The 24,024-nt window shown below is 43.3% G+C and overlaps 1 protein-coding gene and 2 long non-coding RNA genes across 3 annotated transcripts in view; all 3 read right to left on the bottom strand.

Annotated features, from left to right (window-relative positions):
- LOC140687012 (trafficking protein particle complex subunit 9-like) overlaps positions 1-24,024 on the bottom strand; it is a 233,014-nt gene that overhangs the window by 77,317 nt on the left and 131,673 nt on the right. The window lies entirely within an intron of this gene.
- The window catches only part of LOC140687013 (uncharacterized), a 48,289-nt gene that overhangs the window by 11,373 nt on the left and 12,892 nt on the right, over positions 1-24,024 (bottom strand). The window lies entirely within an intron of this gene.
- Positions 518-23,623, bottom strand: LOC140687014 (uncharacterized). Its single transcript, XR_012061011.1, has 4 exons — positions 23,520-23,623; positions 3,221-3,402; positions 1,272-1,332; positions 518-742 (listed from the first exon to the last, which is right to left on the bottom strand). It is a non-coding gene; the product is annotated as an uncharacterized lncRNA (long non-coding RNA).

Below are 24,024 nucleotides of genomic sequence, written 5' to 3'. Positions count from 1 at the left end.
TAGGCCTAAAGGTCATGAAATATATACTCCACATTGTCAGCAGTTTTTACTCTCAGGAATAAAGGGGAAGGGAAGTAGGGGACTTTCGGTACCACCACAGTTCTCTTTTCAGTATTCCAGTTAAGTTTACTTGGAATTTAAAAGTTTACTTAAGTCCAAAGTAAAATGGACGGGGATTCCACAACACAGAATGCTATAATGGTCATTAAAAATCATGCCAGCAGAGATAGAATACTGTAAAAAAAATTGTAATAAGCCGAATGGAAAATGGAGGTCTCCATACAGCAAACAGGAACACATTGCTCGCTGGTTTTTATGACAGAGTTAATACACACTGATGAAAAGAACAGAAAATAGATTTTAAAGTGTTAATTATTATCTCTGAATACTGGGAAAAGGATAGACCCTTTTGACCCTTTTTTCAGACTTTTATATTTAATACACATTATTTTTCATCTGAAAAATGCATTTTTAGATGTCTAGTACCACACATTGGAAAAAACACATGAGTACTTACAGAAACAAATAACTAGGAGACACCGCAGCACCATCACACAGTTCAGAATGGGTGATCCTGAATAACACCACGCAGTTACATAAGGACCCAAAAAGTGAAAGCACCCGCTGTAACAGGGTGCGGCCCCCTTCTATTTGTCAGTTGTGTCTTCAGGGCTGAGGCAGTTCTGAGCACGGCCAGTGTCAGTGCTGGTGTCTGGATGGATGCCACTGGAGGTGAAGGCACCTGCAAGCCGAGAGAAAGAACAGAAATCATCCTCTGCTTTTTCTGTCTTGTTCCTTTTTCACTTTTAAAGAGAGGCAGAAATAAGATAAACTGAATCTTCCCTACAGAAATTTCAGTATTGAAACAGTTTTATATTGTTCACAATTTATATTCTGTCTATAACTGTCTTTTCAACAAACCATTATATTTATTAAATGTTAATTAACTCAGTTAATTAACTACCTGTTGAAACCTATTAAAGAACATAACATGCACTACGTGAAAGCACCACACCTGCAGTGACTAGCACAGCTGTCTTGACGACAGTGCAGTCAGCCCCCACCATCCCGTGGCCCTGAGCTCCTGATGCTGGGAAGAGAGCACGCTGCCACCTCAGGCGGAGAAATATGGTAAAAGCATTTTCTGAAATCTACAGCACTGACAAAACATAACTGATTAATCCCAGGCTCCTTTGAGGCTGCCATTTTCCGTTTCTGGCCAACACCCGTCAATGAGCAGAACCACCCCATTCCCGAGTCATGGGACTCACGTGGGCAGCCGTTTTGGAGAAATTTCCAGGTATAGAATGTAAACCAACTATACATAAAACTCTGAAAAAGAAAAGATGCAATAATCTGATTTTGGAAGACACTCAATATATTCTCCTAAGCCTTAGTAGTTGGAAAGGCTGGGCTTCTCCTTACCCACTTATTTATTTCACAGCCAGTGAGCATCTCCCACAAACCCTGTTTCCCTGTGTGTGCTGGGAGCCTCAGGCACATTGATGCTGTCTATCTTATAAGTCACAAGGCAGAGGCGTGTGTCTCACGCCTGCAAATCTCACACAGGCTCAACTCCGAGCTTCACTGTCTGATATTGGCCCCATTTTCTCACCTGTTTATTTGGTATCTGTTCTTCTGTAAGCTGCCTGAAATGCTTCTTGAAACAAGTCAGAAGAATGAGTGGGTAGAGAAATGGACAGATGGACAGGTGAGAGATGGGCAGACAAATAGTGAGACTCCAAGAGAAGGGGAGCAAACAAAATTTCCTATGCAAAACCCTCTTCTAGTCAAGGAAGAAAACCACCACAAAGAAGTGTGAAGAGGCAGGTGGCTTAGGACTTTTTCCTGGATTCCATGAATAGTCACACCAAGAGATGAGAGGGTAGAAGTATAAATAATAAAAGAAAAAAGCATGCATGTTTGAAAAATATATCTACATTAAGTACTTTCTAAAGAATAGATTCAAATCAGCAAGGCCCAATAACCCAATCCTTGGGTATTTACAGAAGTGAGAATCCCTTCTCCAATCAGCAAGGCATCCATTCGGAGCACTGAGAGTCTACACGGTGTGGTCATAAAGGCGTCACCTCAAAAGCTGTGCTATCCTGCACTTGCGAGGAATGAGCAGGTGTGCTCGGGCTGCCCACTTGCATCATTTACACCCCACAGCACCTCTACAGGGTAGGGATGCCTAGCGAGCCCCGTCTCTGCAGGACAGAAAACCAGTCCTGGAGAGGCTAAGCCGATCTACCAGTTCTCCATCTCACAATACTTGTCACTCCAGAGCAGGACTCGAACTCGGACCCACGTTTGTAACCACAGTACTACCGTACTTTATGTGCTTTTCGTGTGTATAATACATTTGTTTCTGGCATGAAAGGGTATTTAATAAATGATTGGTTGTCTTGTCTATCTCATTATCTCACAATCTTTATATTTTTGAATTGTACACTTCCCCTGGAGAAATGAACGGAAAGAGCGGTGGTCAGAATGAGGTGGGGCTCCATTCTTTATCTGTTACCTCATCTCATCCAAGTCCCCAAACATGGAGAAGGAGCAAAGGTTTTCTTCATCATTTAAAGAGAGGGCTCCAGTGATGGTGACTTACTCAACTCCAAAACCGAGTCTGGGGGAAGGGCACATGCAGCAACAAGAACAGTATCACCTGTAGGAAAGCGAAAAGAGCTCAGGGGATGGTCAATGGGTCAGCCTGATTTAATTTCAATCGATAATACAATAACACACTCTAAAAATACTAGCATGCAACGGATTTGATCTTTCTTGACATCTAGCAAGTTTCCACAGCCCACATGTAACATTATCATGAACTAATGAAAGGATGAGTCCACAGACAAGAAAAATCAATGCCACAGGCAGGCTGAAACCCAGGCTGGAAGAAAGGAAGGGAAAGGGCATAGTTAAGAAGAGGGGAAAGTCTGGGAAAAAGACATCATCACAAGGACTCTCAAGCATCATCCAGCAATCATATAATCATTCTTTCAAGAGAGAGTTACTTAGGTCCTATTTTGTGCGAGATTTTACAAAGGGCAAAGAGAGACCCCAGCGTCCATGGTGGCAGCAATTTGCGGGGCTATAGTACAATTCAAATCCCGGTAACTTGCAACTTGTACTCAGTATAAAGGGAAAAAAATAAAGTAAAATAATACTATGTAAACTCTACACATTGCTGAAAAAAAATTAAAGAAGACCTAAATACCTGGACACACAACGCAGATTCCTGGATCAGATCACAACATTCCTGGGATGGCAGTGGTCCCCAGAGCGATGCAAACATACAACGTGGTCTCGATCACAATCCCAGTGGGCTCCTCTGCAGAAACTGACTAGCTGCTGCTACAATTTCTATGGGAATTTGAGGGTCTCAGTAACCAAAACGTACTTGAAATAGAAGAACAATGTGAGAGGACTTGTAATTCTCAATTTCAAACCTTCCAGCTGTATCTCCAAGTGAGATTAGAGGCCATTTTTAACTTATTATTTTGTTTATCTTTATTTTCTAAATTCTGTACAATGAATATACCTGTTAGAATAAGAAAAATAAAAAGTTAGGTATCTTTTAAAACTTGCACACCGATTCATTTATTGGGAAAAAAATATTTTAACTCTAAAGAAGTAAACAAATATCTAGTGAAAAAGGACTACTTAAAAACAAGTGTGCACTTACAATTTTCATAAATTGAAAACTGAAAAGCACAAACACATCAAGTTTCTTGGGAGACTCGTGAAACATATTAATAATTATTTTCAAAAATTCAAATTGAAAAATGAAAACTCAAGAAAGGGAAATTGGTGATTGATAGGCAACTGCGAACACGTGGAGAGCAAAGGCCTTGAAATCACTGTTCCTTTAACTCTGCTACTAGCTCAATAGGAGAGGAAATTCCTCACTGAGGGGACAGTGGAATCCCATGCATAAGATAGGATACACAGTACAAACTGCAGTAGTATCGGGAGTGAATATGTTAGAATAATTCTGAAGTTACAACATTGCTGAAAAACTATAAAAACACTGACAGACAGATTAAAACACACAGTCATACATATTATATAGAAACATGAACTCTGCTCCCATGTTGCATAGTAATACAAACATATTTGTTCATTTATGGGCACTGATTACTTTATCCCAGGTAGAATATTTCAACTAAAACAAATAATCAATATTACACTCCTATTGTCAAATGTACTTGATAAGTTACTCTGCTATGTAACCATATGTGTCTAAGATAGATCTAAAATTAGTGAAAAAGAGCTTTGTATGGTTTCTTGAATTCTTCTCAAAATTCCAAGCTTAATTTTAAAATAGATCTGAGCAGTATTTCTATATTATCTTTTCCCTTGTGAAATGAACAACACAGTCTGTTGTCAAAATTCTGTCCTTACAATGATTCACGAGCACAGTATCCTCACAAAACTGCTGGACAGCAGAGCAATATCCAGACACTGTGACCATATAAATGAAACACAAGGAAGACAGTGACCCTATTCTGGAGGGCTTATAGTCTGTGTCAACACTGGGGTTTTTACTTGATTGGTTTGATTGGGTAGCAAAATAAAATCAATCAAGTACTTTCTTCTTTGAGCATTCTATAAGTCATGACTGTTTTTAGTGTCATTAGCAGGAAAGACTTAAGCATGACTTGGTTAGGTCAACTAGCAACAATCATCACTGGAGAGTGAGTAATAAAGAAGTTAACTGATAGCAATGCTTCTGCCTACATGAGACCTAAAATAAATCTACACTGACATCTGAAAGGAAAATAAGGAGATGAGGTCCCCAATGAGAAAACCAACTAACAAGAAATCAAAAAAGGAAAGATGTATTCAATAACGATTCCAGGCAGTAGTGGAGCATGGTGGTGAAGATCAGAGATTCTGGGGACAAACATGAGGGTCTGAACTCCCACAGCACTGGGTAGCTGTGACACTGATATTTCAGGGAAATTTTCTGCATCTCAGTCTCCTATCCATAGACTGGGGACAACAACCGTACCCATCTCCTTGAATGTTCCTACAAATTTAGATATTTTATACATAAAAGTTTAAATAAAATACTTCAGATTTTAAATAATACCCCAAAAGCAGAAGGAACAAAGAAAACAGAGATAAATTGGAGTTCATCAAAATTTAAAATTTGCTTCAAAGGGAACCATACAGAAAGTGAAAAAACAACACACTGGAGAAAATTTTTTCAGATCATTTATCTAACAAGGAATTTGTATCTCCAAATGAAGAAAAAACAACCCTACAACTCAACAATAAAAAGGCAACTCAATTAAAAGGTTAATAAAGGATCTGAGAAGGTATTTTTCAAGAAAAATATAGAAATGTCAAATAAGCACAATGAAATGATGTTCAATAGCATTAGCTGTAAGCGAAATCAAGTCAAAACCACTGGGAGAAACAGCTTCACACTCACAACAATAGGTTATAATAATAAAAAAAAAAGGGTAACAAGCACTAATGACACAGAGGAAGCGGAGCGCACAGCCATTGCTGGTGAGGACGTAACACAGCGTGGCCACTTTGGAAAACAGCCTGGCAGGGCCTCAGAGACTTGAACATTTGGTTTCTGTCTGACCCAGCAATTCTGCTCTCTGGGCACACATGTAAGAGAACATAAAACAGATATCGACATAAAAAATCCCACATGAATCTTCGACAAAGGAGGCAAGAATATACAATGGAATAAAGACAGTCTCTTCAGCAAATGGTGTTGGGAAAACTGGACAGCAGCATGTAAAACAATGAAGCTAGAACACACCCTTACACCATATACAAAAATCAACTCAAAATGGATTAAAGACTTAAACATAAGACAAGATACAATAAACCTCCTAGAGGAAAACATAGGCAAAACATTATCTGACATACATTTCAAAAATTTTCTCCTAGAAGAAATAAAAGCAAGAATAAACAAATGGGACCTAATGAAACTTACAAGCTTCTGCAGAGCAAAGGAAACCAGAGATAAAACAAGAAGAAAACCTACGGAATGGGAGAAAATTTTTGCAAGTGAAACTGACAAAGGCTTGATCTCCAAAATATATAAGCAGCTCATACGACTCAATAAGAAAAAAATAAACAACCCAATCCAAAAATGGGCAGAAGACCTAAACAAGCAATTCGCCAAGGAAGACATACAAATGATCAAAAAACACATGAAAAAATGTTCAATATCACTAATTATCAGAGAAATGCAAATCAAAACTACAATGAGGTATCACCCCACACCAGTCAGAATGGCCGTCATTCAAAAATCCAAAAATGACAAATGCTGGAGAGGCTGTGGAGAAAGGGGAACCCTCCTACACTGCTGGTGGGAATGCAGTTTGGTGCAGCCACTATGGAAAACAGTGTGGCGATTCCTCAAAAGTCTAGGAATAGACTTACCATATGACCCAGGAATCCCACTCCTGGGCTTGTACCCAGAAGGAAATCTACTTCAGGATGACACCTGCACTCCAATGTTCATAGCAGCACTATTTACAATAGCCAAAACATGGAAACAACCTAAATGTCCATCAACAGGTGACTGGATAAAGAAGATGTGGTATATTTATACAATGGAATACTACTCAGCCATAAAAACCGACAACATAATGCCATTTGCAGCAACATGGATGCTCCTAGAGAATGTCATTCTAAGTGAAGTAAGCCAGGAAGAGAAAGAAAAATACCATATGAGATCGCTCATATGTGGAATCTAAAAAACAAAAACAAACAAACAAACAAAAACAAAGCATAAATACAGGACAGAAATGGACTCATGGACAGAGAATACAGACTTGTGGTTCCGGGGGGGCGGGGTAGAGGGTGGGAAGGGATAGACTGGGATTTCAAAATTGTAGAACAGATAAACAAGATTACACTGTATAGCACAGGGAAATATACACAAATTGTTATGATAAATCACAGAGAAAAAAATGTGACAATGAGTGTGTATATGTCCATGTATGACTGAAAAATTGTACTGAACACTGGAATTTGACACAACACTGTAAAATGTTTATGAATCAATAAAAATGTAAAAAAAAAAATCCCACATGAGTGTTCACGGCGACATTACTCATCACAGACAAAAAGCAGAAACAACCCAAATGCCTATCACCTGGTGAATGGGTAAACAGAGGGGCCCAGCCATACAGTGGAAAGTTATTCAGCAATAGCAAAGAATAGAATAGTGACTCAGGCCACAACATGGACAAACATTGAAAACGTTACTGAGTGTGAAAGAAGTCAGTCACAATAGACGGTTCCACTTACATGAAGTGACTCGATTTACATGAAATGTCCAGCACAGGCAAATCCACAGAGAGAAAAGTGGCTCCTTAGGGATGGGGGAGGATGGGGAAGATGGGAATGTCTGCTTATGCATACGGGGCTTCCTGTTGGGGGGATGAAAATGTTCTAAGATTGACTGGGATGCACAATTCTGGGCATAGAGTAAAAACCACTGTACATATTAATGGGTGAATTGTATTAAAACTGTTAAGAACAAAAGCATCTCGGGCCAGTACCTTCCATTGTAAATGCAAATTGCTAACTTTTATTAGAGGAAAAAGAAACTGCCCTCAGCATGAAAGCAGATTAGCAAATGTGAGTTAACCGAAATTGGACAAGAGCATTTCACTTGAAACAGTTGCTGAGTGTACACGAAATATTCAGAAATAGGAAAATCACCTTGACATCACGAAGAACATTCTGCTTCAAATTCAGATCAAGAATTCGGCAAGCACAGCTGCCAGAAATGACCAGAGAAGAATCCTGGTTCATAAAACTAGCACCAGAGCCAACAAGGAATTGGTGGTGAGGAAAGTAGGTGGCGAATATCTGGAACAGTTTGCTGCAAATAATTTCTCCACCGAAAATATAAAAATAAAATGAAAGTGATGAAATGGTCTGTTGACATCACGTGAATGGGCTTCCTTCGGTGCTCGACTGTTCTGTAACCCAGATTGAGAGACTCAGGAGAATCAGCATGGCTCCTGGGGGTCCCCAAAGGACTGCCCACCAGCACGCTGACCACCATCACATCTACCAGGGTTGAATTGCAGGGAAGAGACCAAGTTCTGAAAGGTACAGGAAATGTTGACAAGGGAAGAAAAGGCTGAGTTCAGTCCTGGGACAGAGGCCCGCTGAGCAGAGGCCCGAAGGCTGCAGGTGAACTGCTGTAGCCCTGGGGCAGGAAGGGATCACGGGGGAGCATATCTCAATTCTCTTCTCTCTCTCCCTCCAGTAGGAGAGCTAAAGCCTGCATCCTCCTCACCTGGAACTGTGGGTTCTGGCTGGCGGAAGTCTTACAGACACGGAATGATTATTCAAGACTCTGTGGAAAAAGTCAAGAAATCGAGAGGGAGTAGGGAGCCATCTCCATGAGCTTCTCAAATGTTCCCATATTTATTGTGTATAATCAAAGGGAAAATTCGTTAACAGTTGTGAGAGAGTAAGGAGGAAATTCGGAAAAGACAGGATGAGGCAGAGATTGTAGAATACACAATGAGTACAAAGGATTAGTGTATCTTTAGGGAAGTCATGGGGTGAGGGGAACAAGATACATTTTTTATATGTTCATTACAAAGCAGACCACCAGACCAGCCAGGTCCTTGTTTTGTGGATTATAGACTATCTAACAGCACACAAGCCCAGCGTTTATAGCTGAGGGTCTCGGTCCTTGCTTTGCAACCAGCAGAGTGCTATCTAAAACCTCAACTACACAAGCAAAGCATTGTCTCTGCTTTTTAAGGCAACGAGACTGGAGTGAGGATGCACCGGCACTTGCTTGCAAAGCAGTATCAAAGCATATTTTTTCTTCTTAAAGTTCAGAGGCGACTGGGCTGTGTTATAAATTGTTAACCCAATCATGGGCTCCCACATGGAACCATTATGGAGGACACCCTAGGATGACAAATCCTGGATGTGGGTCTTTTCCTGCCATCTTCAGCCACTCTAGCAGGGTCTAGGCACATCCGAGAATAACGATCCTACGGAACCACCCACTCTCTTAACTTCTGGTGCTGGAAACTTAATTTTAGCTCTACACAACTTTCCGTAGAAAAGTTTCAGAAATAAAAGATATGATATTCCTTTTATATCTCATCATATTACTGATTTTTCTGATTGCTCTATGCTGCTTCTACTTGGTAAAACACCTCATTCTGCAGGTGAATTCAGTAATTTCCATTGTGCATTTCTAGCCAGTTTGGGCTCGCTAACTACTATTGGTCAAATGTCGATACACTTAATTGATTTCTTTGTTTATCAATTTCAGCCAGGTAGAGAGGGATTGTCACTCGTTTCCTCAGCTCAACCTCAACTCTTTTCTCATCAACTCAGGCCTCCTGAAAACAAAACAAAGTATTTGTTTCCCTTCTACTCTTTCCACAAACCCAACAGGAAACATCAGCCTGGAGAAAGAATTCAACACAAATGTTAAAACAAAAATCTATAAACCTGAAGCAACTCCATCTCCGAATCATGATACACAATGACATGAGAGTAATTGTGTCAGCCACAAAGCATGAGGGAGCCTGACTACCTGATTCCTATTCTTCAAAGGAAGGAAGGAAGGTTTTCGTATTTTTTATTATCATTCTTGGTCATTGTTTCTGATTATGCCAAAAAATAGTTTATGAAATAATTATGCACTGCAATAACAGATTTTTAATGTATCAATTTTAGAAGGCATTCAGAGGGGATAGGAAAACCCACCTCTGTAAAACATGCAAAATTTCTTCCCCTGTTAAGAACACGAATACAAATTGCAACAGAGAATTCAAATTCTTGTGGAGAGGAGCAAAAGCCACAGAATCAAAGCAAAGTAATTACAATGAGTCAATTTAAAATTCACTGGACAAACATGCTCAATGCATACAAATAATTTCAAAGGCACACTGCAAACCATTCACTTAATGATCTGCAGGCTAGAGGAAGAATTTCCCTCTTTAACAGACAACAGAAATCATTAGGGTGCCCCACCAAACCTGGAGCAGAGAACAATCAGGTTTTTAACAGTTCTGATAAATCAGCATGTTCTAAAGATCAAAATCCAGAAATTTTAAACATTCATTCAAACCACAATGAAACAAGCACTTAAAGAAAAAAAAAACACAAAGAAACTAAGCACAGAGATCATTTAGATAGATCAATGAGAATTTCTTGTACCGCTGGAAGAAAGAACAGGCTATAACCTTTTACTTGAAAAATAAAACTTCTTTTAAAGATAAATGCTAAAACACATTTCATCATTCATGTTGCCTTAAAAAATCTGAGGTACTTGTATCTGATCAGAAAAGCAATTCTGAGTAATAGTATGTTACAATTCAGTGCCAGTTTGCTTTAGAATAAAAGAGAAAAGTTACTGTTTCTCATTCTGCACAAAGTTTAAAGTACCTCCCTGCCTCTATCTCCTCCCATTTCCTAAGCTCAATCTCCCTAAACTTTCTGAAACAAGTATGAGAAAGTCTTATTCCCAATATGCCAAATGACAAAAGAATATCAATTTATTTGTGTAAATATATGCCTACACCTTGAAATGGAGGTGAAAGTTATCAGAAGTCTATATGGAACTTCTTTCAACCTTCCTGAAATCACACACACAAACGTTCACACAGACACAGACACATACCCCCTGGATTACTGGGCACTTCACAAGCTTAGTACTTACAACTTGTAGAAGATAACTTTGTAGTTAATTTAAAATACAAATCTGTCAGCTTTTGAAAGTCTTCATCATCTGCTAAACCATCTAAATATCAAAGAGACCCAATTAGCCTTCTCTGTAGAATGTAATTTTCTTTGATGGCAAAACAGACCCTAAGAATTACTGGATTAAAAATTCGTGTTTATCACTACCTATGATCGTTTTAAAGCACATTAACAGATTCAGAAATGTATGTCTCATCAACATTTATTCCTATAGAAATAGCATACATGTTCAATTGTCTATACAGTGACTAGTTCCCATGATGGTGTTTAAGAGCTATTTTGTGTATAGCAATATTTATATTCAAGTGCAGAAAAGGAGGGTGTGTATTACTCAGTTGTAGAGCACCGGATTAGCATGCACAATGTCCTGGCTTCAGTCCCCAGTACCTCCAAAAAAATAAATACACTAAGTACATATTTAAAAATAAGAATAAACACAGGGAAATATACACAAAATGTTATGATAAATCACAGAGAAAAAATGTGACAATGAGTGTGTATATGTCCATGAATGACTGAAAAATTGTGCTGAACAATGGGATTTGACCCAACACTGTAAAATGATTATAAATCAATAAAAAATGTTAAAAAAAAATAAAAATAAATAAATTTTCAAAACAAAAAAAAAGAATAAAGTTATAAAAATGCAGACTAAAAACCACTGCAACCTAGGTGCTACAATTATACTAAAAAAACAAGTGTTTCTATCAAATATTCACTATATGCCAATCAGAGAGACAACCACAAGTCACACCTGAAGCATCAAGCGTGATTCTCAACAACCCTACTAAGTAGACACGGATGAGAAACCCGGCTCTGTGGATGAGGAGACGGAGCTCGGAGGAGCCGGGGACGCTGACCATCCTGCTCTGTGTGACACTGCGTCAGCCCAGGGCAAGCACTGACAGTGCTGCACTGAGGGGACACCCAGCTGCATGGACCCTTGGGGTACTGGGGAGTCCCAGAAAACAATAAAAATTTTTCAGTGAAAAACCAGCTAAAATATATTACACTGTGCCGCATCCCTTAAACAGGGAACGTGAATGAGACCTTTTTGATGCCTCTGTGTCCTTTCTGCCATCATCAGTTACTTGCCCTCACAGCGCGACCAGTGATGATCTGGATCCCATATGAAGTGCACTCAGATGGCAGAGCTTTTAAAGCTGTTTTATGAAGTTTGTAAGACTCTGTCTATGCTTCACAGTGGCGGTCATCCATCACTTCTCACCAGTGTGGACGTACCACCTGAAATCATTCCTTTCTGCTTTTTAAAATCCCTTCATCTACTCCAGACTTTTCAACAGCAAAGAAGCAGCTCAACCAAAGACACTGGATAGCTTTTCACCAAATGGACTCGAACAGCCCATCTGACTACCTGGAAGCCCTTGTCTTCTATTAAACCCACTTCCAGGTACTTCATCATTTTCTGATTGGTGGACTCGGCCTCTGACTGGCCTACTCAGAGAGCTCCCAACCTCACATCCAGGAGTGGGAGAGGACCCTGCTGTTGGGGGTAATCAGTGAGGAAGGTGGACATCCTTCAGCCACGTCTGCACGGGTAGAAGTGCCACAGCGTGCTCAGAAATTATACCGTCATCACCCCTGGGCTCCCATGGACTGGTTTCACATTAACCAAACTCATGAGACACTGATGCAAGAAAACCAGAAACTTAGCTTATTAATGTAACAGAAGACGTGAATCTATGAACCAGACTGAAATATCAGAGTTCAACCATGAGTACATTTTCTCCTCCACGGCCCAATCACGGGCAGGCAGTCACATGGCAAGCATGCACAGAAACGGAGCAGGAAAGGTTTCTAGATTAACTCAATGGACTAAATTTCTATTATACGAACAGATCTACTGCCCAGAAGTCAATTAACGCCAATCACGGTGCACTCTCCGTGGACAGTGGCAAGACATGACAATGAGCACCCGTGTAACTCTCCTTTCCCTGTCCTTTGTTGGCTAACTGATGCACAGAGGTACAAAGATTCAGGGATGCTGATAACGCTAAACACCCAAAGCCCATCTCTGGGAGCATCAAAACCAGACAGCCAGGGTTTAAATACCAGCTCTGCCAATTACTAGTTCTGTGATTTTGCCAACTTACTTACCCTCTGTGTGCCTCAATTTCCACACTGTAAAACTGGGATAATAATCAAACCTTCCTTACTCGCTTGTTGAGAAGATTGAAGGATTCATTTCTATAAAACACTCAGAAAAGAATGTAGCACATTTTGGGTGTTCAACTAATGTCAACTTAATATCAAAGTGATTTACAAGTCTCCCCTCTAATCATCTTATGTGTTTCCTGGCTAGCCTAAGTCCCAAAGAACATCCTTATTTCTCCTTTTATAAAGTCTTGGGGAGTACCCTTATGATCCATCCAACCACCTGTTTAAACTGAGGGAGGGGATGCCTCCTAACCACTCCTCTGGGCCATGGAGTGTGCTTCTCCCTTCACACCCCTGGCCTCTGGCCCACAGCTACCACTCATCACACTAACAGAGTGAGGTGTGAGTCCGGGGAGACAAGTGGGTCATGTGAAACCCTTCCTTTCACTCCAGTGTTGGTCACCATTGGGAAGCACGCGGGATGCTCAGCTCCATGGCAGGAAAGCCCTATGCATGAAGGAGCACTTCCTCTCTAGGGAAGGTTCGCTGTGGCCCAGAGCTTCATGGGACAGGGTGAGTCTCTACTTCTGGACACAGTATCATGACACGCATTTTCACACAGCCTTGAAGTTCATGGAGAACGTGGCTTCATCAGTAACAAAGAAGACATTTATCGCCTGTCTACTCTTTTGTGTCATCTCTCAGTTGGCTGCTGGAGACAACATGTGTATAAGTATTGGATCTCCTTAAGCCCCAAAATATATGAAGTAACAAATAATTCTGTGGCTTATCATTGGTTCAGGGTGACTGTGTAACAGTTTTGACTCTGCTGATGCTAAATTATGGGTATAGGAACTATGGAACCTCCTCAAATATCTTTCATCATAAAAACAGCTCTTCTTACTTTCCTGTATATTCCTGTCTTCACCTCAAAGAGCAGATACTATAAATTCCTGATGTAGGATGAGGCTGCGGCCACAAACTGACTCAGCTTGAAATTAATATCCAAGATGAAGCAGCAGATACACGTAAATATTCACGATTGTCAAGTCTGCTCACGGGTCTGGGCCCTTCACTGCCTGAACGGGGGTGAAATCCCCACCCGTGTCTGGGAGAGATACACGGCTCTTCCCGGGGTCACCCAGGCTTCACGGGCTATTTCCCCCCACAGACTGGCTTCAACGATTAAAAGCTCTCAAGGTTTTTACACCATGCAAAACTAAAAGACATTTCTGCAGATGGAGCACTTCTCAGGATTAAATGTTTTTTTGCCTACAATCACCCAGGGGGAAAAAAGAAACATGACTCTGCAAAGTCTCTGACCCTCACCACTCACAGGAGTAGAACGGCCACAGCAGAAGATGGCTCTTCACATTGCAGGATGAGAACAAAATAAAGACGCCCCAACAGGCACTCCCAGAGACAGCGCTCAGCAGTCTTCTGCACAATCACGGTTGTGCAGCCCTCATCACCTTCTATTTCCAGAACACTTCATCAGCCCAAAAGAATCCCCCTATCACTAGCATTCACTCCCTAATCCCCCTCCACTCAGCCCCTTCCAACCATCACCTGCTCTCTGCCTCTGCATGTGCCTATTCTGGGCATTTCAGATCACTGAAATCAACAATTTGTGACCGCTTGTGTCTGCTTCCTTTCAAGTAACAAGCTGTTATCAAGGCTTGTATATTTTGAAGTGTTATCAGCATCTCTTTCTTTTTTTTTTTTTGAAAACTTTCAAGATTATTAGAAGGTGGTAAGTACTATCAAAAAGAGTAGAGTGGAGCATAAGTGATTGGGTTTCAAAGGGAAAAGTGTGGGTTGAACAGTCAGGGTGGACTTCCAAAAACAGGTGGCCTTTTTCATTTTCCTCTTTTTTTTTTTTTAATTCGTTCTTACGTGTGAATAATGTTCCACTACATGGAGATACTACATTCTGTTCATCCATTCAGCAGCTATTTATGGACGAGGTCCAGAAAAATGAATGTAAGAGGTGACTAGCATGGATGGCATTTAAGCAAAGGGCAAAATGTGCTTTCAAAAAAAGCCAACAAACAGAGGCACAAGGAAATTCAGTGCGTTTCTGAGCAAAGTGCTTGCTTGCTTCGGCAGGACTACCATGCAGGACTGTGGCGGATATTGGAAGGAGTCATGGTGTGGGAGTCACCTGAAAAGACACCCTACTGCAAGTAGCTCAGCCAATTCTCCTCCCTCATTCTGTATTGTTAGAGCAATGTTTCTAGGTTACTCTTATTTCAAGTAATAGCACTTTAACTGCACATCTGATCATCTCCATCAGACCACCTTACCTCCAAGCCACAGAAAATCATTCACTGACCGGAGCAGCTCCAGGACATAATGGTGACGGATTAGGGAGTCCTGCAGCATTCCAGCCTGCAGGCACAAACCCCACATGTGCCCTGGTGATGTCCAGAAAATAAAATGCATGGAAATATCTCACTGTTTGTACATGACATCTGCCCTCAAATTGCCCCAAAGTCATGCTGGCAAAGCACTACTCAACCCTCTCACTACAAAAAAAAAAAAAAAAAAAAAGCTAAGAAGTCAAATTTAGGCTCTTCCATTGAAAACCAGCAACCATCACTGCCAGTATCTGAGCAGGAATGCTCCTGACTTCGAAAACCACTGCGCAGATACTTTTCAAGCGTGAAACTCATATATGTATTCCAAATAGATGATATTGCAGTAGGATTTTTCTTTTCAAAATTTCCACTTGCAACATTAGCACAAGAAAGTTTATGTTTAGGCTTTAAAAAAATCAATTATCCTCCACTTTCTTAATTTTGAACTTATTATTATTTTATCAATTGGGCTATGCTACGTATTATAAACCGTTTGATTTCTGAAAACAAGACCTTTATGACCTCACTATTTCAGAGAAAACTTTAACAATTCTTTGAGAGGTGGGGCCTGGGGCGCCCACTAACAGCTCTTTAAATACTGACAAGGATGTGCTATTAAGTAATGCAAAGGCTCTAACTCCACATTAGCTCCGAAAGCAAAGAATCTACACCAAAGACTTCCTTAAATATTTTATATTTTCCTATTCTTTTGAATATTAAATTTCTTAAAAGATATGATTTTTTTGAAAAAGAAAACAGCTGTATTAAATTTCCTCTCACCAATAAAGCAATCTTTATGAAGAAAAAAACCCCTATGAAAATCGAAATGCCAGGACGTTTCTATCTAAGTGAACATCCAGATCTGAACACAAACCTAAATCCTATCAGATCTCACTCGAAGGAGCTCAACAAAGTCCTGGGCAACTCTGGAAATTAGCTCTTTTGTTCCAAATGTTGGCTGAGCTAAGATCATCACACTAGGCAAGGAAGGAGAGAAGAGGACAGTCCACCTGGCGGCCTCCATCCGTTTTCTTCCAGGCACAAAGTGCCTCTAGGGCGGCCCGCTTAAAAGCCCCCCATAAGAAAAGCCGGCATCCACACTGCCCCTGCCATCCTCAAGAAGCCCCAATGCCCATATCCCAGCCTGTGAATGGTCTTCTAATGATCCCCCATTTGGTGGCACCCACCCCCTCTTCACCGCTACACAAACACACAGAGGCACAGCAGCCTTCCCAAAGCACAAATTTGATTACATCAACCCCACTTCAAACACTTCAGAGGCTCCCTGGTAGAGTTCTAGCCCCACCCCAGACCCTGCTTGCCCAGCCTCACCTAAGTACACAGGTCCTCAGTGACCTCAGGGGCCCCCTGACATGCTCCTACTTCCCACTTGCTCCAGTCTCATTTTGACTGTTTCCCAAGGAAGCCTTCCCTCCCTCCAAACTCCACAATTTGTTCCTCTCTTCCTAGAACATTCTAGGCTAAGTCAACTTCTGACAATGCTAAGCTCTCAAGAAGCAAATACATTTAGCTTACTAATGTGGCTACACTCTGTCTCCCCTAGACTCACTGAAGTGCACGTGTTATGAATAAATGAATGACGGGTTGGGTCTCAAAGGGACCGACCTACCTGCTCTCGCCCGTCCCGACCCTTTTGTCTGTAGTATATCTGAAGCAAAACCAGAAGTACCTTTCCTTAGGGTCACTTTCTGTTGACACCCTTCACTGCCTACTGTGTCAGTTCTAGTAAAACTCAACTTCTTCCAAAGCCTTACAACCCGGACTCTCTCCAGTGTCCTACCCAGCAGGGGCTCCCTCCACCCTGGACCACACAGGGCACTCTCCCCGGGTCCCCACGCCAAAAGCCTCCAGGCCTCTACCCGGGCTGCACCTGCGACCTGAGCCACATTCTTGACTCCTTCTCCTGGCTGACTCTTACTCTGTCCTCACAACTGAATGTAGAGCCCATTTCTTCCAGGAAGTCCTCTCTGATAATGTCCTTTAGGTCTTGTCTGGGCTCTATCTATAGCAGCAGTACATGGTGACCAACTGGGTGTTTGCCCGCTCCTTTGAGACCACGAACCCTTGGGGACCACGTGGGAAGGAGTGAGAAATTACAAGAGGGGTGGGGGAAGCAAAAAGCAGAAATCACAGTCCAAGTCCCAAATTCAAGGATACTTTCTCATAAAAAAGTATAAACTATTTCACACGTGTGCAATTTGGCTACTATTTTTGTGGCATGTGGACAGCAAGAACTTGGTGTTCTAGTCCAAAACCCAGGTTATATGCAAAGAAATGTATATATTCATATCCAAAGGAAACAAGAGCTGCTCAACAACAGTTTGCAGTTAGAACTGAAAGGAATTTTGATAAAGGCAACCTCTCTCTCTCTCTTCTTTCTTTTCTGGAATCATATAATTTTAGAAGTATTTGCGTGACCAACAGATGGCTACAGTCCGTGATTCTGCACTGGAGTGTTTGGGGCTGAGGAAGACCAGATTACATTCACTCTGTAAGTGCAATCACACCAACACACTGATAGGTGCCGTGGTCGTGCAGCTGATGTTCCAAAGCAGGCAACCTTTTTCGGTAAGAGAACTCTAAATAGAAAGGAAGAAATGCAATGTCCTTTACTGAATTTCATTTGCTATATGGGCCATTAACTGATAGAATATCTTGACTAATGAAACCCAAAAATAAATTGTCAAGTCGAGTTTCTTCATCTGACCGTTTTATGCTAACATCAGATATTAAATCCTCACTCCATATGGAAAGCTCAGGCCTACGCTGCAGCACGGTTACATCCCGTGGAAGAAAGCCAACCAAGGGAGAATTGGAGAGTTCCCTGTAAAAGCTGCGAAGTGTGGTTTTGAACCTATACATCATTTGCAACCACATAAACGACAATGGAGTTAGACGTTACCTCTGTGGGGCGAAAAGCACTGCATGCTTCAGAACCATCAAAGAACGCTGAGCTTTGTGAAACAGTCCTGAGGCACTTAAATCATACTTTTTCTGAAAGGCTCCTAATCTGACCCACTTCACCATTCCAGGTATAACAGGGAAGTACTGGAAACAGTAGAGAGAACATGCCCTTGAAGTCTGACAAGGTCCTGCTTGAATCCTGCTACAGCATTTACCAACCGCTAAACAGACCAATTCCTTAACCCCTCTGAGAAGGCTTCCCAATCTGCAAAAGGGGGCTGCCACCGCCCACCTGGGAGGCATGGATGTGAATGAAATACGCAAGTAGGGCGGCCGACTGGTACCTGACACGGGGCCTGGCTAGTTTCCCTCCGCTGCCCTTCTCCCCCTTTAAACTTGCACTGATCCCCCTGGTAAGGATCAAGTCCCCGGAACAGACTGCCCCTATCTTCTGTGTATCCCTGGATACATGCCTTACCCTTAGGAGGCCAGAAAAACATCTGCCTCCTCCCAAGTCACTAACAATATTCTTAAGATTCTGGGTATTTTTAACTCTATTTTTCAGGGAGACTATTCCAGAACTTTCCAAGCACCATTCTCCAGGTTGGCTCCCCTCCCAGTGCCCATCCTTCTCACCTCAGATCCTCTGTCTGACTGCCTTCTGTTCATGGGAAAGCGAGTCCGGTAGGGTGGGGACTCCCTAGGCCTCCCTCCCTCCCTCACAGGTGACTTGTGACTACCTTCTCCCCACTCCAACTCCAGCTTCTGAGGATTCTAACCTCCGGTATCCTGCAGCCTCTACATCTTCCCAAGACGCACAAGTGGCCAAGAATCTCCCTTCAGATTTCTTTCTGGCTGGCCCTGCCGACCCCCAGGCCCCTTAAGGATAAATGGCATTGCTCTGAAAATGGCAAATGCCGCTAACTGACACACCAAAGCTGCATGGTCTGGGCTTTCCTCCAACCCAGGCACAGCCCTGCCCCCCCTCAGCCTCAGTCTGCAGCCCTCGAGAAGATCTAATTCACATGCAAGGCTGTGAACACTAGCTAAGAATGACGACTCCCAACGTGTATCTCTAGTCCGGCTCCTTCACTTGAGCCCCAGTCTCATAGAGCCGAGTGCCTCTTTGAAGTCCTAACTTGGATGACAATTGGCATCTTAAAAATGCCTCATGTCCACCATTTACTCTGGAATTTGATTCCTGGCAGGTACCTCCCAGACTCTTCATTTTAGTTACAGCCCCAGCACCCACCTAGATGTCTGAGGTCACATTCAATTTCCACTGTTCCCTACCCCCGTCCCTGCCCTGGAATCAGTCCTGTTATTTCCGACAATAAGCCCATCTCAAGTGTGGTTCTGCAGGGACCATGGCCAGAACCCCACAAGCTCACAGCATGGTGCACTGACTAACAGTCCTCCGTAGGGTGCTCCCTGGAGGGGGAGGCATCTCCTGCCGCTGGTCACCTCAGAAGGCATGGATTCTCACACAGGAGGCCCAGGAGAAGGGACTCAAGGTTTTCCCGTGGTCTGAGCTTTGAAGGGCCTGAGGTCTGGGGGAGCTCCTAATTAGCAGACACACTTGCCAGTGAGCAGATGAGGATGGGGGAACCCAGGCAAGGCTGTTCTCACTCCAACTCCTGGGCTCTCGGGAGCCATGGGAAAGGCCTGTGTCCAGGGTACAGCCCGGCCATCATAGATCCCAGCCTGCACTTTCCAACCCGGACAGCCTAGACTCCATCTACTTGAGACACTTATTTCTGTTCTGTTCCCCACCCAGAATGTGATGGACTCATTCAGATATTCTGGCCTGTCTCAAGCGAGACAAATTCAGTGAAAAATGAAGTGTCCACATTTGGACCAGAGCATGAAAGGAGAAACAAGGCCTCATGGTCAGCATGATGGTGGTGGCCAAACCCTTTCACCGGGTGAGATGAACTATGGTGAGGGTGAGAATCCAAGGTCCTAGGTCGGCCAAATCATCTTCCTTCACGGTTGTCTGGGGTGTTGGAGACTGACTAACACAAACTAACGACACCGCTATCAGTGGTGGACGTCAGCTGCAACAGAAACGGTTTCAGCTCTTTACTGCCAGCATGGGTTAAAAGTAAATGCTGGGGCAGGGAGGTCTGCACGGCTGCTGGGGCAAACCACAGACCCAGCTCTGAATGCCCACTGACTGGAGCAGAGAGGAAGCTACGGCCCTTTTAGCTGTCCCTGTGTCCAACAGATCCAGGTGAGCCAGCTACTTAGGAGAAGGCCATGTATTCCTGATACTCAGAAAAACCAGCCTCGTAAAGGGAAAAAATAGTGGCATGGATTTTAGAACCTATTCTGCCCCTTTATGTAGGCAAAGTAAAGTAAATGGCACGGGGAAGTTGAATGCAAAAAGAAAAAAATTAAAGAACCATACGGTGACTGCTTCCTCCAACAGCATCCCCTGCAGCTGCTCACCCCCGAGACGGCCACTTCCTCACCAGTGACTGCCAGCCAGGAAGCGACGTCACGCACTTCACACAGAGACAGCCAGGAATAGCGGGCCGAGCACGTTTCTATAAAAGCAAGAATCGAGCAAGATGCTGCAGAATTTGACTTAACAAGTTTAAATACTCCATGAAAAGAATCCCTCAGCAGCCGCCTAATTCAATTCACATCTCACTTCTTCAAAACAATCAAATTTAATAAGGACGCATTTGTCACCAAATAAAAGTAGGACCAAACAGTTTCCTCAAAGCAAGGATTTTAACAGGTATCAAACACCAGTGGGTAATGTGCTAACAAAGTAAATATTCCAAAATATTAGAAAATAAAAATTACTAGGATAATACATGGATCAAGACAGCTGTTAAGTTTTTGCTTTTAAAAGCGATTGAGACAGCACGGATGGTAATCTGTCTATTTCCAATGCAGGGTGTGCACAGCCCACATTTCCAGATGCAACAACATGCTCACTGGGCAGTACAAGTGAAAAAGGAATAAAGAAAAAGGAAAAGAGGAACAAGAGAAAATTAGAAACACACAAGAACAAAAATGATTTTGACAGCATATACAAGAATTTACGTGAGTGTGTGAGGCCAGGAACGCGGGGATGGTGAGACTCAACCACACCTCCTGCTCCAGGGAAAGCAGGGGCCTGAGGGGAGCAGCGCTGCCCGTGTACCCCAACGTGTTCAGTGCCCCTAACCAAAATTCCACCTACAAGAGTCTAGGCAGATTTTGAGCTACAAATTGTGGTCGCATTTCAGTCTGGACCGTTTTACTCACTTCCACCAAGAGTAGCAGGAGAGAATTAGGCTCTGCTCCTGCAACATATCATTGTTTAAAAAACTAATGACTGTGGAATACTAAAAGCAACAATGGGGTAAAAGTGACTGGAGGAGAATGTGCTTGACCCGAGCTCACTTGCCGCATTATCTCACTGACGTTCAGATGCTGGCTGAGCTCTTATGGTACCAGAACAGACAGACCCAAGAGGAGGGAGGTTTAATGCGCTGCTGTATTTTGATGCCGGGAGCCATGCCTGGAACACGAGGTTCTGGGTAATCAATGGTGACAGTGTCAATCACTGTGGGCTAAGTACACATCCGGCTAATCCGCCAAGTCCCAAGGGCAGACTTCAAAAGACAAAAACAAGCTGGCATTCTCTGATGGGTCTGCAGACTCAGAGACAAGCATTTGTTGAACAAAAATGTCACCAGTGCCTCCTATGACAACAGAGGAGGCACTGGCGTGGGGGCTGGAGCAGGGTTCCAGGCTTCCACTGCTCACTCACCTGTCTGTCCAGGGGGAGAAGGTGGTCTCTGCTTACATTGCACCGATGCACCTACCTTCACTAATGCCTGGGGCCTCAGCAGGGGTTGACAGGTGAGGGGAACGGAGCCAGACTCTGTGTAGCACGGTGCTGGCAGCTATGCCCTCAGCAGTGCCCAGGCTCCTAAACATGCTAGCTCATCCCCAAGAAGCAGATGGGGAGTGCAGGCATGTAGATCACAGGGCCCTGAGAGGACAAGTACAGATCATGGCCACGACATGCCTCTCCCCTTCCTTAAGCCACTGAGGTATTACTGGGAGGAACAGAAAATTCATCCAGAACCCGCTAGGTTGTCTCTCACAGGTGGGACTCGTGTCCCCAGTGCTTCTCACTCACAGGGCTGGTCTAGACATTCTTTTTATCAATTCTCTAGCATCTACTCCTCCAACTTATCAACAACCAGAAAGTAGGATCTGATCTTAGGTAATTTCAAGAATCACAGAGCACTTCCTTCACGGCGGGCCCAGCAGCATGTGCCAGGTTCTGCGACAGTTACCTGTGGGACCACCATGAGCCCTCTCCAGACTCAAGGACAGAGGCCGTAGGCCGGGGTGACACAGCTTCCTTCACTCTCCCCAGCAAATGTGTCCATGTCTCGGCAAAGACATCTCACCCTCTTCTGCCCGAGGGACAACACGATAGATACACCGGGAAACAGAGCAGAAGGTGGGGGGGTAGGCAGCCCAGAAGAGCTCAGCTGTATTTCCGAGGCAAAGTGGGGCCTTTGACTTAATCACAGGGACAAACTGAGAATGAACATTTCCCTGCTCTGTCCCAAACACCGTGATACGTCTTTCCCTGCATAAGGAGTTCATTCAGAAGTCCCTGGCGGTGTTTCTGATGTCCTAAATTGACATGGTGGCTGTCGGGCAGGAAGAGAGGGTTTGAGCAGAAGAGGTGATGGTCCTGGGAGGCAGGAGACACCGGCTCCAGCCCCAGCTCAACCAGCGCCTCGTTCCGCCTCTCGGGGTTCAGCATCTCATCTATAAGCAAAGGGATGAGACTGTCCCAGGACAGGCTGCCCAACAGAAATGAAATGAGAGCCATGTAAAGAAAGTTTCCCAGTTGCCACGTTTAAAATGGTAAACAAAGTAACAAACCAACAAACAAAAACCAATACGAGAAACTGATTTTAGGAACAGATCTTACTTAATCTACTGTATGTTAAATACTATCATTTTGACATGTAATCAATATAGGAAGTAAAGAGATAGTTTATATACTTTTACTAGACAATCCTCAGCGTCTGATGTGCATTTGACCTACAGCACATCTCAGCTCAGTCCAGCCTCCTACCCAGTGCTCCTAGCATCCATGGATTTGGCTACTCTATTGGACAGCAACTCCAGGGTTCTCACCATGGTCCTGGCTGTGAAGCGGGAGTAAGCGTCCACACTTACCCTAAAAGGATCTCTCTGAAACAAAGCGGATTCACTTTGAAATGTCTGTAAACCGGCGGGCTGCACCTCCCTCCCCCCTTGGCTACAAGACAGACTTCTTCCTTGCTGATCCCTTTCTGGATGTAGGGAAGCAATCCGGCACACAGCCAGGGTGGACTGTCCTCCAGTTAAACTTACCTGCTCTCTGTGTCCAGTCTCATGAATTCCTCCTTCTCAAACGGGATGCAGAGGAGGGGGATCTTGTCCCCAGAGTTCTTGGGGCCACCAGCCAGCCACTTGGACTTGAGCAAGATAAAAAGTGACTCAGTGAAGTTCTCGAACTTCTTCTCCACCACCCTGCAGTCCTCGTAGTTTGAAGGCAACGTCGGTGCGCGGCTGCTCGACTACCTCCACATGCAGTACAAAGACAAAAAGCTGAGAGTCATTATCGAGGTGCCATACAGCTCCTCTGCACGTGGAGCTTCTCGAAGGCCTTGGTAGAGAGACAGTTGGTAATGGTGACAAGGCCCACAACATTGCGGTGTGTCTGGAAGATGCTCCACCCAATGTTGGGCACATAGTGGTGCCTTTAGTGGATACAGAGTGTCCACTGGGAGCCGCATGGGCTGATATGGCTCACCAAGGTAAGTAGCTGATAGATGCAAAAGAAATTCTCCTCTGACATGATCTCTAAGTATTGGAC

This window comes from Vicugna pacos, chromosome 18, assembly GCF_048564905.1.
Source record: "Vicugna pacos chromosome 18, VicPac4, whole genome shotgun sequence".
Lineage (NCBI taxonomy): Eukaryota > Metazoa > Chordata > Mammalia > Artiodactyla > Camelidae > Vicugna > Vicugna pacos.
The sequence above is the reverse complement of the archived record's forward strand: the minus strand, read 5'-3'. Positions and strand labels throughout refer to the sequence as shown.